Source organism: Lontra canadensis, unplaced genomic scaffold (genome assembly GCF_010015895.1).
Source record: "Lontra canadensis isolate GAN:19392208 unplaced genomic scaffold, GSC_riverotter_1.0 scaffold41, whole genome shotgun sequence".
Lineage (NCBI taxonomy): Eukaryota > Metazoa > Chordata > Mammalia > Carnivora > Mustelidae > Lontra > Lontra canadensis.
Genome location: NW_022631035.1, coordinates 2,698,221 through 2,716,210, shown reverse-complemented (window position 1 = coordinate 2,716,210; position 17,990 = coordinate 2,698,221). Strand labels below are relative to the sequence as shown.

The 17,990-nt window shown below is 58.4% G+C and overlaps 1 protein-coding gene across 4 annotated transcripts in view; it reads right to left on the bottom strand.

The window, feature by feature from the left end:
• The window catches only part of RBFOX3 (RNA binding fox-1 homolog 3), a 405,667-nt gene that overhangs the window by 298,196 nt on the left and 89,481 nt on the right, over positions 1-17,990 (bottom strand). The gene's annotated exons all lie outside the window — the stretch shown is intronic.

Below are 17,990 nucleotides of genomic sequence, written 5' to 3'. Positions count from 1 at the left end.
ATGCCGTCCTGTGTCGCTGGGAGAAAACACCCGGAGTTGCCACAGTGGCCTCCAAGCCAGGTGCCACCAGGTTTGAGGAGCCCGATGCTTCCATGATGTGGCGGGACTAAGACGATGGAGGCAAAAATTAGCTGCACGCTCTTGCTTGGGTTGTGGGTTCACAGCTTCCTGGTAAATCTCCCTCTTCCCACAGGACCCTAGGCAGTGTCCCTGCCCGCTGCAGCGCCGGGCCTCCAGGCTGTCCCCCCACAACACAAGCGGGCCTCCCCCTGCACCACACCTTCGTACCTGCACTGCTCGGGACCCTCTTCCCTACGTAACCACGTGGCTTACCCCTCCCTCCCTGGTGACTCTGATCTATGGCATCTTCCAAGTGGCTAATCCCAAGGAGAACACCTTATCAGACATGGCGGCCATCCCCCATTCCTGCTTCCCTGGCCCCATTGACCTCCCCCATGACTGATCATATCTGCTTCCACACAGATGCGTCACGCCAGAACAAGTGCCCCGAGGGCAAGTACCTGAGTCTCTTTTACTCAGTTCTGATCCTCCGTGCGCAGGCCGTGCCTGGCACACAGTCGGAGCTTACTCAGTGCTCGTCCAGAGAAGGCATGAAGACTCCCCTTCATTCTCCCCTCTGCACCCATTAGGCTTCTTAGACCGGCGTCCTTCATCACACCCGGGAGCCAGAGAAACACAAGGGGGCTGGTTCGCTACTGTTTGGCCTTGGGAGTCCTTTCTTTGCTTCATTCAGTCCAACCCAGTGAGCGTGCCTCCAGGCAGACAGGACACAAACACCATTCAGGACCCTCTCTCTGGTCAGCCCCTGGAGACCGTCTCTGGGACAGGGTCCTGAGTCAGGCTGACCCAGGAGTGGTCCCCCCAGCCTGCCTCCATGGAAAGGCTCCTGCTGGCACATCCCGAGAAACCCCACAACGGAGCTTTAAAAAAGGAAAGAAAAGACTACCAGTTTGTTTCTTTTCCTAAAATCCAGTTACTTAAAGGGGAACCACCCACATCCCAAATGGCAGGGCCAACCCCACAGAGCACCGCCAACCGCAGACAAGTGCCCGGGCCCCAAGTGCCTTCCCAGTGGCCATCCATGCCATCCCCGCACAGTGCCAGGAGCTGGGCATTGGAGAGAACGGAAAACGGAAAATGGCCCTGAGCTCCGGGAGGACACCCGTCAATGGGAAAAGCAAGTGTGAGATCTGTTCTCCTAGGTCTGTGCTAAATTAGGCAGTGGGCGAGGTGACCAGGGTAGGGCCCAGGAGGAGGAAGGGGAGCCGGGCAGAGGGGGCTCCAGGTGTGACCACGCAGGTGGGCAGAGAGGGCAGGTAGGCAGGCTTCTCTTAGAACCAAATGCCTGACACTCAGCAGCCGGCACAAAAGGCAAGGGCTGGAACTCATTCTGCACCAGACCCACCGGAAGAGGAGTAAGGGGGGCAGGCAGACAGCACCCCGGGGACCTAAACCCAAGAAGGACAGATGACAAGGGACAGGGAGCAAAGACAGGGAGGGAAACAGGACCGCACAGGCATCCGGGGAACCCTAAACTCCTCTGTCCCCAGCACACTGATGGTTATCTACAGTTCTTGAAACTGGGCCACCTTCTCCAGTATGATGCCTTCACGTCCCCTAGGACCCCCTGCCACCCCCCTGCCACTCGCATGTTGAGCTGTGCGCCCGGTACCCCGACTCTGCACCCCGCTCAGGAGCCACGCAGGCCCAGAGTGGAGACGTTATTTCACTCTGCTGGGCAGTGCACTGCCGGCGGTGCTCAATTAGATGGGAGAGCGTGGGCCACGGGTCACTGGGACTGGACCAGGGTGCTCTCCCCACCAGTGCCCGGCCGCCCTTTGTTTCCTTAAACGAGAGTTCATCTCATGGCTTGTCTCGGATTGCAACAGCACGGTCTCCCCCACTCTGCAGGAGGAAACACCAGCCACCACCCACAGTGTAGAACCAGGGGCTTCTGCCCTGGGGTTTTCAGGGACATAAGTCCCAGCTGCCAGCAGGAAGGGCAGGTCCCACCTCTGCCTTCTCAGAACAGACAATAGAAAGAGGCAGAAGGCCAAGTAAGTAGCCATGAGGTCTTTCTAGGCCCCACGGCTGGCTCTGGGAAAAGGGAAAAGGAAAGGAATCCCTGGGTGGCTCGGTCATCTGCCTTCAGCCCATGTCATGATCCCAGGGTGCTGGGATCCAGTCCCACATCGAGCTCCTTTCTTGGAGGGGAGCCTGCTTCTCCCTCTCCCACTCCCCCTGCTTATGTGCGCGCTCACTCTCTCACTCTCTTGCTCTCTGACAAATAAATAAGTAAAATCTTAAAAAGAGAAAGAAAGAAAGAAAGAAAGAAAGATAGACAGACAGACAGAAAGAAAGAAAGAAAGAAAGAAAGAAAGGGAGAGCAGAAGGCTCATGGGGCTCACAGCAGCACAAGACAGTGAGGCCTGCCTAGCTGAGGTCCAGGATCAAGACCACCACCTGCTGTCCCAAATCCAGCAGAGGAGGGGGCTGCCTCTTCCCCCCACCGGGAACCATGTTCACTGTGTCCCACCATGCACCAAGCACAGTGGCAGGTGCCCGTGGTTTTGGCCTCTACCAGCGCATTGCCCAGGGCCAGAGGTAGTCAGGAGCCTCCAACTGGTGACCATCAATATCCAAGTCCTTGTGCCTCCTGTGGCAGGGGCTGCCCACCCGCGCACCCCGCAGAACCCCAGGGCCAGTGGCACAAGGGTTCACTGATGGCCAGGACTCTTCCCTAAATCCTCGATCTACTTCTTCAGGATCTAACCCCCTCACTTTGGATGGGGGAGTGCTCCAAATAATTTGGGGGTGGACAGAGGCCCCCAGGAAGGCTGGACATAGGTGGGGGGGTAGCAGAAGGACATGATCCTGGAGAAGAGCCTATTGCTGGAAAGTACCAGGTGTGGTCCTACCAAGGGCAAGGGCATGGAGCAGGTTGGGAGGCTTCAGTCTCAGGGAAGGTCTCCCCAGGGCATTCCTCCTCCTCCCCGTATCTCCAGGGCCCATGGTGGCTACAGAGCCAACCCAGCTCCCAGCTTGGCTCCCAAGGGGGCAAACGGCTGGGGCTGCCTTTGGTGCAATGGCCCCAAAGGCCTCCTGTTGGGATTCTTGCCATTAGGGAGAGAAGATGGAAAATAAACACTGGGACCTCTAAAAAGTGTCTTTTGCAAAATAAATAAATGAATAAATAAATAAATAAATAAATAAATAAATAAGCCAACACACACATAGGCATTAGCCCAGCAGAGGCTGCTGCGAGAACAGACCTGCGCAGAGGGAAAGGTCCTCCGGTCACCCTCAAACTCCAGCCCTCAGAGGGACTGGGCAGCCGGCCCCTTCATTCCTCTCTGAGGACCCCTGACCTCTGCCCACTACAGGGCTGGGAGGGGGAAGGAGGGATTAGAGCTGAGGCAACACAGAGCAGCAGAGACACCCACCAGCACCCTCGTGCTGTGCCCCTTCCCTGGGCCTGGGGCAGGCACTCGGGCCCCATCTGAGCGGGCACGGCTCCATAGACTCAGGACTTGACCTTGGCGCCCGTCCTTGTCTGCCCACATTCTCAGTCAATGTCCCTGAGGGACTCAGGAAGTGGCATCTGCAAATCCCAGGGGCTCAGCTCGCCCATCTCGGAATAGGGCCTTGGGAATTGGGTGCGGAGGTCAGGAGGGACAGCATGATCGCTATGCTGTGAACGTGAAAGTCGCCAAGGGAGGAGATCTCAAAACTCACCATCCCAGGAAATCACATGTGAACGTGTGAGGGGACAGATGTCACCCCACCTCGCTGTGGTGGCCACTTCACAGCGGGTACCTACCACGAGTCATTATGTTGCACACCTTAAACTCAGGCAAAGCTGCCTGTCCCTTGTGCTGCGGTAAAACTTGGCAAATGCAATGTGATGACAAGGATTGGTATCCGATTTCTAAAAACCACCGACACGTCCAAACCAAGCAGAGCTGCTTGTCCTACCAACCACGCCGTCTGGTGGGACATGGAGCTGTCGCCCATCAGGGACTCTGCACTCAGCCTCGCTTCCTGTCCGCATTTCCCTCTGACGCGCTCCCCTCCCTGCCACTCGTGCCCCTTCTCCCAGCTTCTGTCCACCCACTCTCCAGCACTGTTCAGGGTGATGGAGCACGCCTGTCCTGTTCCTCCCCTCCCTGATGCTCTCGGTCTCTGCTTCCCCACAACACAAGCCAATGACCAAACCCAGAGCTTGACATAAGACACGCTAAGAAAGCAAAACTTGCCAGCTCTTGAGCCCGGAGAAGGAGAACACGGGACGCTGCGTTCCGGGAGTAAAGATGATAGGGGAGTGCGTGATATTCTGAATACATGAGTCTCCACCTTTCATTGTTAAACCAGAAGCCAGCTCCGTGCCTGACTCCCCTCATGCCTTATGAATCCCATCCCTGACAAAAAAAAAAAATAATAATTTGGGTTTTATTATTCTGGCATCTAGTGGGAGTGGGTGACAATTCTACTGTAGCTGAACTGCGGCTGCTTCTTCCTTTTTTAACGCCAGTGAGTTTTAATAATACAGTGTACCTTTAGGTATTGTTGGAACGTTACATTATTCAACGCATCCAACAGGAATGAGAAGGCCCTTATGCAATTTACGTGTCCCCTGTGCTGTGTTTAAAGCTTGGGAAATGGAGGGGTGTAATTTGGGAAGCAATTTTCCCCAAGGTCGGGGAAAGCAGTTTCTGGCGGAAAGGCTGGGGGCTGTGTGACCCCAGTGACAGCCAGGCTTGAAGCGGGGGCCCCAGGGACTCCAGGTCCCCCAGAAGCATTCCCCAAATGCGAGAGAACTGGGCTTGCGTATAGCCTCTCAGTGAGAAGGAGCTGTCTGGGGCACTATCCAAAGTGCTCCTGGGCTCTCCTTCGTGTCTTCTGGGCTACCCTCTCCGGATCAGCCTGGGTTCCTGAGTCCTGGAATCCGTGAGCCAGACCAAGAGCCCTGCTCCAGGCCCTCGGGGAACCTGAGGCCAGCTGGTTCCTTCCTGCTGGTGGGCCCTTCCCAAAAGCACCATTCCAGAGCTGAGCATCCCTCCAGCCCCTCCCACACTAGAGACTGGGGACACAAATAAGAACACGGCACGGGTCTGTCCCCGAGGGGCTTGCGGTCCAGAGGGAGGGGGATGCACAAACCAGAACCCCCGCAGAGGAGGGGGATAAGGGCTCACACGGGATGTCAAGTGCCACAGGGCAGACCTCAGCTGTGCTCGGGGCATAGAACAGTGCCCGGCACAGGACAGGGGCTCAAAAGTGACGTGTGAGTGGCAGAATGCACAAAGTGCCAGTACTGGGGATGGGGAAAGCATGTGTGGGGCCCTTAGCAGGAAGTGGGGTGTCTTCTGGGCCTGGGACCGGACGCGCTGGAAGGTGAGGCCGGCCATGCAAGTCAGGCGCCAGATCCAGGAGCACCTCGAACACAGCGCCAAGGACCCTCAACAGCCACCTGAATTTGAGCAGGAAACGACACAGACGCATGTCTTAGGAGACTGGCCCTGGTGTGAGGCCAGGGCAGAAGGGGCTAAAAACCCAGGCAGGAATCTCGATGTGGAGACAGCCGCGGGCTCGCTTGTGAGGCACTGAGACCCATGAGGCAGTCAGAGACTGGTCAGGACCACGGACAGGACTCGGGGGCGTCTGTGGGGTGGATGTGGGGTTTGTTGTTGGGACACGGGCACTCCCGATGGTATTCTCGACACCTTGGTATGCGTTAACAGCTACAGAACAAGGTTCCCCAAGGCTTGTGGGGTTGGGTTCAGACTCAGACATGTTGTGCTGGAAGAGCGCTGGGATGTCTGGGGGAGGGGCTGTATGGCAGGTGGTCAGCTGCCAGGATCTAGGGCTTGGGAGACAGTCTGGTCTGCTTTGCGGATTGTGGCGCCCACCTCCAGGATGGCCACCACGATCCTCACCCCCCGTCCCAACACAGTCCCCTCTCTCCTCATGCCAGGGCCGGGCTGTGCCACCCCCGGAATGCAGCCGCAGTGATGGCATCACAGTTCTGAGATCAGGCCATAAACGACACCGCCCGCTCTCACGCTGGTGGGAGCTGGCCACCATGTCAGGGAGACACACTCAAGTAGCCACAGGGAGAGATCCATGTAGGAGGAACCGGGGCCCCCCTCCGACAGCCGGCATGCTGAGTGCAACCCTGTGAGGGCTGCTGAGCTGCACACCTCAGCTGCCTGGGCTCCCGGGCTCCTGAGCCCAGAGGGTGTGGGCTAAGAAATGACTTGTCTGACGCCGTGAAGCTGTGGCATAACCATTAGACCCGCAGATGCGTCATACGAGGGTTACAGCAAGGAGAGATGTAAGTGGTGGCTGCAGCCAAGGGCAGAGAGAGGAGCACCCAGTGAGAAGGTGGGGGAGCACAAGGGACAAGGGAGCAGGGGCAAACGCAGGATCCCTGGGAGGTGGCAGGGGTGGGAGAGAAGCCTGTGCAAAGGGACAGGGGCCCCGCCACGAAGGGAACCAAGGCTTTCAGACACCGCAGGAACCCCAGTCTCTATTATGCTCCAAGAGAGGGTGTCAGATGCTCCAGATCTCTAAGGGGCCCAGCGGCCCCCTGTCCCCCAGGGGGGACCCTCTCCTTTTCTGCCTCCTTGTGAGACCCGGTCCCATCTCACGGGCCCCTGTTCTCCTTGTGGCACCTGTTGCAAATCGTAATTATATTTTAACTTGTTTCCTTACTCATCCGTGGTCTTGGAGGGCTGGGGACTATCTGTCTTGTTCACCACTGTAAACCCAGTGGCCGACACAGACGAGGTTCTCAAACACTTGTTGGGTGGATGAATAAATTAATGGAAAAAGCAAAACCCTCAGTCCCGCCTACAGGCCCAGATGACCTGGGGGACAAACTACCCCTTTCCATGTCCCTCTCCGTGCCCCACACCTCTCTGGGACGGGGGGATGGGGAGCAGGGTCCTGTGGCTATGAAGGAAAGCGCAGCTGGGAAAGGGGAGAGGTGAGGGAGGAGAGGAGACCCTGAGGGTGACCCAGAGGCTCTCCGCGCCCTTCTCCATACCCCGAGGAAGGCTGTGGTGTGCTCTGTGCTAGGTGGAGGGGACCGAGGCTGCCTCCCTCGTGGTCCTCAGTGGTTCACAGTCCAGTGGGGAAGCAGGCAGCCAGATGGGGCTAAGGGGTGAGGCCTGGACGCTGAATGTCTCCCCGCCTTGTGCCCGTACCGAGAGGCCCTGGGCTCACCCATGAGGGGGACCGCTCCCCTGTACTGGCAGTGACAGGCCCCCTTTCGCTCCTCACCTGCGACGTACTCAGGCCTGGGCAGGAGCATGGGCCTGCACTGCCATGACAGAAACAGACAATGACAGTACATTCTGCGGCGAGGGGCTGTCCGGAGTGCCGTGGGCACAGCGAGGGTGGGAGTGGGCTGCGCTGGGGCGTGGCCAGCTTTCAGAAGGAAGCAGCAGTAGGCTGGCAGGAGGGGACTCAGCCCCAGTGCGTGGCCAGCTGAGGACAGGTGGCAGAAGAGAAGGTGGCTGAGGCCCGAAGGCCCCACAAGGCCAGCTTTAGGGTCAGCCCCATCCTGCCTACAGGGGAGGACAGGAGGCCAGTAGGTGCTCATAAAAGACAGCCTTAGGGAAGGGCCTGGAACCCACCAGGGATCACGGAGCTGGAGGCCAGTGGTCTTCACCAGGAGGACAGGAGAACACAGGGCGGGAGTCTTGTCTCTCAGCCCTGGCTATGGGTCCACAGAGCTTGGTGGGGGGGGCACGCTCCCCACAGTTAATCCCCATGCTTGCTTCCCTGGGTCTTAGCACTGCCCCCAGCCCAGGAGAGGGTCTAACGCGTCTCCCCCACACACCCCATCCCCTTTCTTCTGCCCTTGGCGGTACCCTTGCGGGCCAGGGACTCCAGCTCACAGACACCCTCCTGGGCAGGGCCAGGGAGAGGAAGTCACCCTAGGAACAAGGTGGGTGTCGAGGACAGGCACTTCCTAGGTGGCTTTCCCTGCTGGCACAGGGAGGCCCCATGAGGCTGCCCAGCCAGTGGGGCTTGGGGGTGGGGAAGAGGGGGCGGGGCACAGGTCTGCGGAGGGGCTGGGCTCCGGGGCGGCCTGGGCTGGGCAGATAGCACAGCGGCCACAATCAGGAGCTCATTCCCACTTATCTCCCTGCTGCCAGGTGTCCGTGCATGAGAAACGCGGCGTTTGGTAATAGGATTTTGATGCTGAACAGCCCAAGTTTTCTCGGAGACTGGCTTTGCGTCACAAAAGCGGGGAACCGCGACCTTAATAGGATCCTAACTTTTAGGCAGCAGAAATGGGGAGGGCGGGATAGAGACCCCAGGATGCCCTCCCCAAGAACGCAGGGCCTGGGGGACCATGGGGCTGGTGTGGGGGGGCGGGGGCTTGTCGGCCCCCGGTCCTGACAGCCAGGGGGCCTGGTGGAGACTCTCATTCCTGGGCTCCGCACCGCAGGAAAAGGCCTCTTTCAGACCCGACATCTCAGAACTGGCCCTCAGACCCCCATCTAGCTGCACGCTCAGGTCTAGGGGGTTGCCCACAGCCCGACCATGCCGCTGGGCAGGTATTTAAAGAGCGCGCGCAGGGAGGAGCAGCCGGGGCAGAGGGGAGAGTGCTGAGCAGACTCCATGGCCAGCGGGAGCCCAACATGGGGCTGGATCCCACAACCCTGAGATCACCACCTGAGTTAAAACCAAAGTCAGATGCTTAACCGACTGAGCCCCCCAGGGCACACCCGCCCCTGGGCAGGTTTTTTAAAGGTTCCCTTCCATGGGCCGCCCGGTCCTCCCCGGGCGCGGCACACATGGCTCCAGCCCGAGCACAGGAGAATGACTTGCATCAGTAACGTGTTTAAAAATACATCCTGCCAGCTGCTGTAACAGCGTCTGCACTGCGCAGCCATCCTGAGAGAATTCCCCGGAGGGCCCGGCTCTGGGAGAATTCTAGCCAGCAGAAGTCCATCCTGGAGCTGGTGTGGGCACCGATCCAGCTGTCCCCACCTGCCCTGAGCATAGGAGTCAAACAAGAAGACAGTGCAACAGAAACAGTGCCCAGAAGGACTTTCTGGGCAGGATGTGGCCTTGAACCCCTGCCCAGGGCAAGGTGTCACATGTCCCTTTTCTTGGCAATCTGGAGCCCAGGGATGCCCACCTCTGAGCTTCCCACACGTGGTCTCGGAGGTTGGACAGCACTGTCACGGGAACACTTGAGGCCAGTCTGCCCCACACGGGCCTGGGCACTCTTGAGGACGATGCCTACCACCTAGGACAGGACATCTTTCTGGGTGACCTGAGTGTCCCGTATGGAGGCAGGGGAGTGAGCTGATGATGCTGCCAGCCCTTTCTCTGCCTTAGAGCCCCTCTCCTGGCTGTTAGCTCAACAGAGCTGGGTTCCCATGGGCCTGCACTGGTCCAGGCCACCACCACAGTCCCAGTAAGGCTGGAGCTTCAGCCTCTGTCCAGCTGCCCGCACCCCATCATCTGGCTCAGGGACTTCAGCACCCCCTGCCACATTAAGGAACCTTCTGGAGATGTGGGAATATTCCCTATCTCAATGTAGGTGATGGTCAGTCAGGTGTACACAGTTGTCAAAAACTCCTTCTACTGTACTAAGACCCATACATTTCACAATCTGTAACTGACTCCCCATTTTTCAACTGAAAAAAGAAATAACGTTTTGGACTGACAATACACCTTGAGTCAAAGCCACTCTCAGTCCCTAAGGCTCTGACAGGCTACAGAGCCTCTCAGTTGGCCAGAGTCAGCGACAGAAGCCCAATCAATACGTCTGGGAAGAAGCAATAATCAGGGCAGTGATAGTGCATGTGTCCAACGCACAGACTGAGACACCTGCCCCAAGGGGCTGCCACCAGCAGTGGCAGGAAGGCAAGAGCCATCGGCGTGCCACCCAAAGCCTCAGTCCCAACCTTCGTTTGTCAACTCTCTTGCAGTAAGAAGAGAAAGAGAGGAAACGTGATGATACAGGAACCTGTCCTCATCCAGGACCCTGTGCTAGCCACCCTGCATCCTGGAGCAGGGACTAGAATCTACTTCTGGCCTCTTCCAGTTAGGATCAGGTCGGAAGGAACATGCTGCCCACGGAGTCGGTGGTCTTGAACAGGACAGGTGGGGCACGCCCAGAGCTCTTCCCCATCCCCTCTGGGGCACCATGGCTACCACATCAGTCACCAAGCAAACACCCAGAGCCTGCCCTAGACTGTCCCAGATCCAAGGAGGCTGCTTCAGAACTGTCCTCCCACTCCAGCAGTGTCCAGGTCCTGGTCTCGGACGGGCCTCCCCGGGAGGAGCAGAGGGTGAAGACCGTGTGCAGGAGGGCTCAGGAGACCCGCGGAGGGGACAGCTGTTGATGCTGAGGAAGAGATGGGCGCAGAGGGAGAGAAGAGGATGGGGAAGCAAGGGCCATCACCACCAGCTTGCTCTCTCCTAATTCGCTTCCTCAGTAAGAGGCTCTTCTGCCCACCTCCTGCCCTGTGTTCTGAGAGTGAAACACAGACCAAGGGCTGGCAGAGAGGAGGCCTTTCTACGCAAGCCAAGGCCAACTCGTACCGTGCTGTGGCCTCCAGTCTATCCTCTGAGTGACCCTGGCCATGAAATCTGCCTTTCCGGGACCTGATTTTCCTTCTGAGGTCCTCTGGCACCCTTACTACCCAGCAGATGAGTTGTGGCTCATGTAGAGCTCCATGACGAAGGAAGACCTCCCCAGGAGCAGCATGGTGTGGGGAAACTAGGAGTACACGTCAGCAATGGTCACTGGAGACAGACTTTATTCATCTACCCATCCACTTGTCCATCTGCCATCTCTCCATCTGTCCGTTCCTCCACTGTCCACTGATACATCCGTCCGTACATCCATCCATCCACGGATCCACCTACCCATACCCCATTCAGCCATCCAGCCATCCACCCACCCAACCATCCATCCATCCATCCATCCATCATCCACAGAGTAAACTCAGCGAGGGCAAAAGAAGGCCCAGTACAGGAGCAGGGACTGAAGGACAGCATTACAAAGACTGAAAGGTCTTCGAGTCCGGGCTTGGAGGTCAGATAAACCTGGAGGGAAACCCTGGCTGTCCTGTCACTATACCGGAGCAAGTTACTTAAGCTTTCCCAACCTCCGTTTGCCCACCTATGAAGTGGGTAACAACTTTCTTGTGGGGTTACGATAAAAAGCAACTCATAAGATCACATACACAGGACACTTAGCTGTGTGACTGCTCTACGGTTAGCGCTAAGTAGATGAAGGCTGCCATCATCTCCATCGTCGTCGTCAGATTCACAGTCCTCCCCACCGACCGTGGTGGCGCACGGTAATAAGACGCGAGTCCCTGTGCCACGTGCGTGACTGCAGGTTTCCTATCAAAGAGCCGAAGTCTCTTTTCCACCCCATATCAATGTGGGCTCAGTCATGTGACTTATTTGGTCAAAGAACGAGGCTCAAGAAACAGCCATTTACACACTTGGGCCAGAAGAAGGTGTCCATGTTCCCACTCATTCTCTTAGGCCTCTGCCATCGCCTCGGTTGGGCTCCAGGTCCCAGGACGGGGTGAAAGGCACATGAAGCAGCGCTGCCCGTTCCACCCGGCCGCGAGCGCAGCCACTGAGTCCATCGGCTGGTCCCCAGTGGACCCACAGGCTTGGGAAAAGTAAGAAGTGACTGGTGTCGTAAGCGTCTGATTCTGGAGCGTCTGCCACACCACCGCCGCTGCCTGACGCGCCTCTTCCCCCTCAGTTAGCCCACCCCCTTCTCCCGCCTCTGTACCAAGACGCATCACATGACCTCTAGCCATGTTTCCCCTACAAGTCAGGAAAGGGGAGGCTTCGGCAGGCGGACCCCGGGGAAGCCTCAATTCCCCGTCCACAGCCCCTGCTTCCTCCCTGGAAACAGGAAGTGACATCACAGCTCGCGGTGCGGGAGGAGATGTCCGTCATCCCACGGAGGGAAGTGCAGCAAGGCTGTGCGGGGCCGCCTGTCTGTCCGTCCCTGTCTGTCCATCCACTTCTGAAATCAAGGTCATGCGGTTCTCGGGGCTCCAGGGCCCCGGCTCTCAGACGGTGGGAAGGATGAGGGTTTGTTGTGGAAACTGCCGCTGAGTAGAGATCAGCACTGGCAGCGGGTGGCCCGGTTCTCCGCTGCCCGCGGATCAGGAGCTCCGCGCACGCGCCCGCCATAAACCGCTCCCCCTGCGGGCGGGCTGCCAGGGGCTCAAAGGTGGATCTGCCACGGTAATGACAACAAAAACTAAAACTGGGTCAAACCTGAAAGGTATTATCTTCCTCCGAGCTGCTAAACGCACCAGAGTAATGAGGTTGGTGAAGCAGTACCCACTGGCCCACAGACAGATTTACCAGTTCTGCGTGGGCTCGGCCGCTGCCACGCCTCCCCCCGGCGGGGGAAGGTGCCGGCCTTCTCGGCGTGCTGACTCTAGAAGCCTCGGGCCACAGAGACCAGCATCTGAAGGCTTGGGCGGTTCTTCCTGCCTGCGGAACCCTCACAGCTGCCAAAGAAGAGAGATGCCCGTCAGCGCCCGCAGACCAGAGCCCCCGGGGAAAGGCTACTCTTGTTCCTGTCCCCTGCCACACCGCGGGCTTCCGGTGATCGAGGACAGACAGGAGTCCGGACCAGTGGGAGCTGAGGGGCTGCAGATCACCCCCAGCACAGCCCCTCCCTCGGTGGCTTCCCGGCATTTAACTGTGGCAGACACAATACCTATACCTTGAATTTGCATAACATGCCCTTCTCCTTATACGTTATTGATTAGCATTCTGTGGGCACGCACACACCCCGCCTGGAACCCATCCTTCAAAGCCTCTCTGTCAACAGGCCTCAGACTGGCCCCATCGTCTAGGTCATCAGTATGTATAAACTGACCTGTCCCCTCCATTGCAGGTGTGCTTACAAACCCCTCTGCCTCATCTCAAGGGAGTGGGTGAGGGAGACGGGGTAAGGGAAAGATACTTAAAACAAGAATGTCTTCTCCTACAACGGATTTTATTTTCTACTGCCTGGCATGATTACAACAGTGGGTGGGTCGTTTTGGCAAAGCAGTGGATGATGCCAGCGTCACCCAGCCAGGGTGAAGTGGGCAGAGCCCGGGGAAGGTCAGAGAACCAGAATCTGGCCCTATACGCAGGCCATGGGACCTCTAGCGATGTCCCAGGGAGCCCGGATAATGAGCCTCCAGTGTCCTCCATCAGCAAAATGGGCCAATAAGCCTGTCCACGGGACGTGGGAGAGGAACGCAAGATCAGCCACACGAAGGGGCTCCGCAAACGTCACACTGAGCAGTGACACCTGCTGGCAACACCAGCTAGATCTGGAGGACGAGACACGCAGTGAGGTCAGCAGACTCGAAGGACAGACACTGTGCGATTCCTCTCACGCGAGGCACCCAGAGGACTCAAACACTCACAGACAGAAAGGAGGACCGTGGACGCCTTGGCGGGGGTTGGGGCAGGCAGGTGGTGTTTCTGGGTGACAGAGCTTGGCTCAGGGAAGACGATGTTCCGGGGGTAGAGGGCGACGGCTGCACAACCATGTCAAACACTGGGCGCCACCGAACGGCGCACCAAAACACAGTTAAGGGAGTAAATGTTCGGTTGTGTGGATCTTACCCCGATCGTGTCTGACCGCACAGAAGTGCAAGGTGCTGTTATAATGATTCACCTGTGACCCCAATAAGAAAGTCCTCTCTTATGCCCATTTTATCTCTTGCTTCCCCCCCCCCTCTGAAGTCATCACCTCTTTGGGCACTGACGGTGGGGGGAGGGGGGTCCTCTGCTACCCAAGGAGCTCAAATCTTGCCCCTGAACTGGGAAAAAATAGCATTCTGTTCCTGCCCCCAAGACGGGCTCATGCCTGAAAAGCATGGATTTCTGCTCGAACGCACAGAACGCAGGCTGAGAGAGGAGGTCAGTCTCCCCGACTCCCCGTCCACTTGGGTCCAGGCAGGCCTTCGAGAGAGGAGACCTGCCGCCGTCGCCCTGGCCCACCTCGCCCGGCATTGTGGAGAGACTCCTTTGAAAGTCCCTCCCAAGAAAGAGCAAACAGACCGGTTCCCCTTTGCCTGCGATCTGGCCCCCGCCCGTGGGAGCGTCTGCCAAACCCGGAGCTGTGTGGCCCAGTGGAAACAGCATGTGAGCCTCACATGAAATTTTACATTTCCTTATCGCCGTATTTTTTTTTAATGTAAAATGAGCAAGCAGGAGTGATTTTTACAATTCCTAAATTTGACACAATATATTCAAATATGATCACTTCAATACATAACCCATACAAATGTGATCGACGAGAGAGTCCACATTCTTTGTCATGCACACTCCGTCTTCGGGATCCCATGTGCACACAGTGCTTCTCAGTGCAAACCCTCCACGTGTCCAGCCCTAGCAGCCTGGCGTGGCTGTGGCAGCCACTTCAGAAGGTGCCACTCCGAGTTTCCTCCTCGTCCTGCAGCCCCCGACCAAGGAGATGCGGGACCCACTGTGTCTGCGGTGATCCACCAGGAAAACCAGGGGAAAGGGAGCAGGGACGCCTGGCCCTGGGAGCCGACCAGCAGGAAGGATGTCCTCTGCCTGCTCCCACAAACTCCTTCACAGCCGGCCACCAGAATGGGGGACCTTGGAAGGAAGGTGCTCACCTCGTGGGATGCAGCAGGGGTACAGGGCTCAGTGGGAGGCTCCTAGAGCAGGACAGAGACACAAAAGCCTTCATCCAGAGGTGGGATCCAGCAGGCCCCTTTGCTCTCCTGACCCATCATGGCCTCCTCCCCACCTTCCTGGCTTCTGTGGAGGAAGGAGGAGAGGTGTGTGGTTGGCCGGGCCCCTCACCCAGAGCTCCCAAGTACCTTCCCCTGACAGAGCTCCTAGGACTGGGGCCTGCGGGAGGCAACCCCAGCCCTGGACCTCACCTGCAGCCACCCCACCAGGAGCTACCTGCACGTGTGACTGCCCGGTCACTTAAGCTTTTACAGTATGACATGGCCCCATTCCCAACACGCAGAGAGGGAAACCAGAGAAAGCCATCCATAATGGACTCACTTACAGTCGGGGAGGATTCCCGCACGTGGGAGGCACGCTGTGCTAGGACACGGCATTAGCGGCCACCACACATGAACACAGACCGAGTGGCTCAGCACGAGGGAGGCCAGGAGCCTGAGGACAGCTTCATGGGACCACACTCGTGCCCACCAGAGGGTCCCGGGAGAGTCCACCGCCTGCCTCCTCCAGTGCTCCGGGGCTCATGGCCACCATTCTCCCAGCCCTGCCCCTGCTATCACCTGGCCTCCTGGTCTGTCTGCATCTCATCTTCCGCTGCCCCTCTCGGAAGGACACTCGTGACTGCGTCTCAGCCCCGCCGAATAGCGAGGGTGCTCTCCCCGCCTCCGGAACCTCCCCTTAGCCACATGGGCACCATGTGTTCCTGCCACGGCAGTCATGCTCTCAGGCTCTAGGGATTAGGGCCTGGCCATCTCTGGGGGCCCTGCCGCTCAACCAGCCACAGACGGACTCCCGCAACATACGTCGGCACGCACACACGGGTGAGGACCGGTGAGATCTGATTCCGTGTGCTGGATGAGAAACATTCGTTCCCTGGTGACAAAGCTGGCCATGTGCCCCCAGAGAGAGTTTTTGGGGAGATGCCAACAGAACGGGCCAAGCCCCAGCAAGGGGAAGCTGCTGCAACCCAGGCTTCGAAGACCAGACAGAGAGGTTCCTTTCTATATGGCAAGAGCCATCCCAAAGGTGTCCTGGAGGGGCAGTCGGGGGGCGGGGGCCAAGGGGGGCGCTTGGGCACGGTCATCGTCACTGCAGCTGCGAGCACGCAGAAGGCACTGTCCACGCCCCACATGTCCCCCTGCCCTGTCTCCGCACACACTGGCCTGACCCTGGCTGCCGTGTCTCAGGCCTCCTGAGAGGCAGAGCTCCCCGCCCCCACTCTCATCCCCACCGCACTCATAAACACACGCGGAGACGTTCTAACACTCCCAGACGACGCGTGACGGTAACCGGGAGAAAGCATGTGTTTGAGGAAGAAAGAAACTGAGGCAAGGATCGAGGGATCAGACGCTAAGTCCCTGCAGACCCTCCGTGGCCAAAGGCGCGACCCCAAGCGTCCGAGCGGGAACTGGAGGGAGCGGAGGGAGGAGTGGCACGAGCAGTGGGAGGACCCAAGGAGCCAGCTGCCTGCCTGGCTGGACTGCAGGATGCGTCTGAAAGGTGGGGAAGGCGCAGGACTCTCCGTGGCCACTTGGCACCCCGTGGCGACTCGATCATGAATCACGGCAACGTGCTAGGAGCCGCTGCGTGGCCATCTGTCATAGAGAGCTGGGAAGCAGATGCCCGCTGAGCAGGAAGCTGGCTTGGGTGACCTCCACATCCTGACCCATCCTTGGGTTCCAAGTGTTGCCAAACTTTCCGAACTGCGAGCCAGTCAGCATCATGTCCCAAAAGCGTCCACAGAACATCGCAGCCAGCGACCAAAGATCTGAGCCCCAGATGGTAAGAAAAAGGCCATGTTGGGGATGGAGGCATTGAGCTGGACCCTGGCCCTCACCTCGTCCTATCTGTCACAGGTCAGGCCGCTGGGGGCAGGGACGGGGGTCCCATTTGCCAGCTTGGTGAATCTTGGCAGAATGAGAGCACAGGGTCATGGAGGAGAAACAGACCAGGAGGGGAGCGTAGAGAAGCACGATGGCCATTCCCCAAGACGACCATTCCTGACGCTGCCCAGCTAGGGGGCTGACCCCTTCCCGAGGGCCTGGGAGGTACAGGGTGTGAAGTCTCCAGATTTTCCACCAGCCACATCCTCACAGGAGGCCTGCAGTGAAGGCTGAGCCCAACTGGCATTCTGGGCTATCCCACTGGCTGGCAAGCAGCTGCCTAAGAAATTAGGGAAGTCACCTCATCCTCCCTGGGTAACTGGTGTCTGCTGGGTACTGGGGTGGCGGGGACCAGACCCTGAGCTCCTGGCTGGCAGGGGTAGGGGGCCACAGTAGAGCCCAGGCTCCAATACCCAAGCCCGCAGAGCCAGGGGGAGGTGAGTGACCAGGGAGCAGCCCGTGGCCTCTGGAGGTGACCTCTCTGACCTGCCTGTTTCTTGTCCCTTCTTATTGAGAGCTGGACATTGTAGCTTCCACGACCTCATTATTTCAGACCAGCTAGCCCCACCAGATCCACCCACTACTCTCTACCCCTCACAGATCCCCTTTCTCAAGGTGCTGCCCCAAAGAACACAAGCAGGGAGGGGGACCGGCCCCGGACCTTCCCAGCACCCCCTCCGTCAGAGCCTGACACACGCCCACATTGACTGCCATGCCCTGGAGGTTCAGGTAGGAAGTGGCAGCTGCCCCAGGCTCACCTCGGGGTCCCCTCCCCACAACACAGGCCTGAGTGGCCTGGGTTCCATACTCCTGATACTGGTGGACCTTGACTTTTGGCCATTCCTTGGGGCCCCCATGATGGGGCTCTGGCGGACCTGGTGCATCATGCCCCACAAGATGGTGGGAGAGTTGCCATTAGCCTGTCCTCAGCCTCCAGGAGGGGTGGGAGGGGGAGAGACCTGCTAGTCAGCCCTCAGTTGTACAGTCTGCCACCCCCTACCCCGTCAAGATGGATTCAGGGTGAAAAGGGGCCCTGGGTGGGCTGATCAACAGGACGGGACAGATGGGGACACCCCCACTGTATCAGTGACACTGGCCTGTCACATCTGTCCATGAAGTTCCCACCTTGGGGCTAAAGCTGGGGGCCCAGGGGTGTCCTGAGCTGCCCAGCATTGCCCCAAACCCACTCTGCCTTCCCTTTGGTTCTTCGGGATGGAAGTGGTTGACACTGCCCTTGGTTGGGAGTGGGGGGGCTCTACTTCTGGTTGGCAGGGGTCTGGGTCTGTGTCTGGTTGCGGGGGGCTCCATGTCTAGTTGGGAGGGGGCTGGCTCCATGTCTGTTTGGGA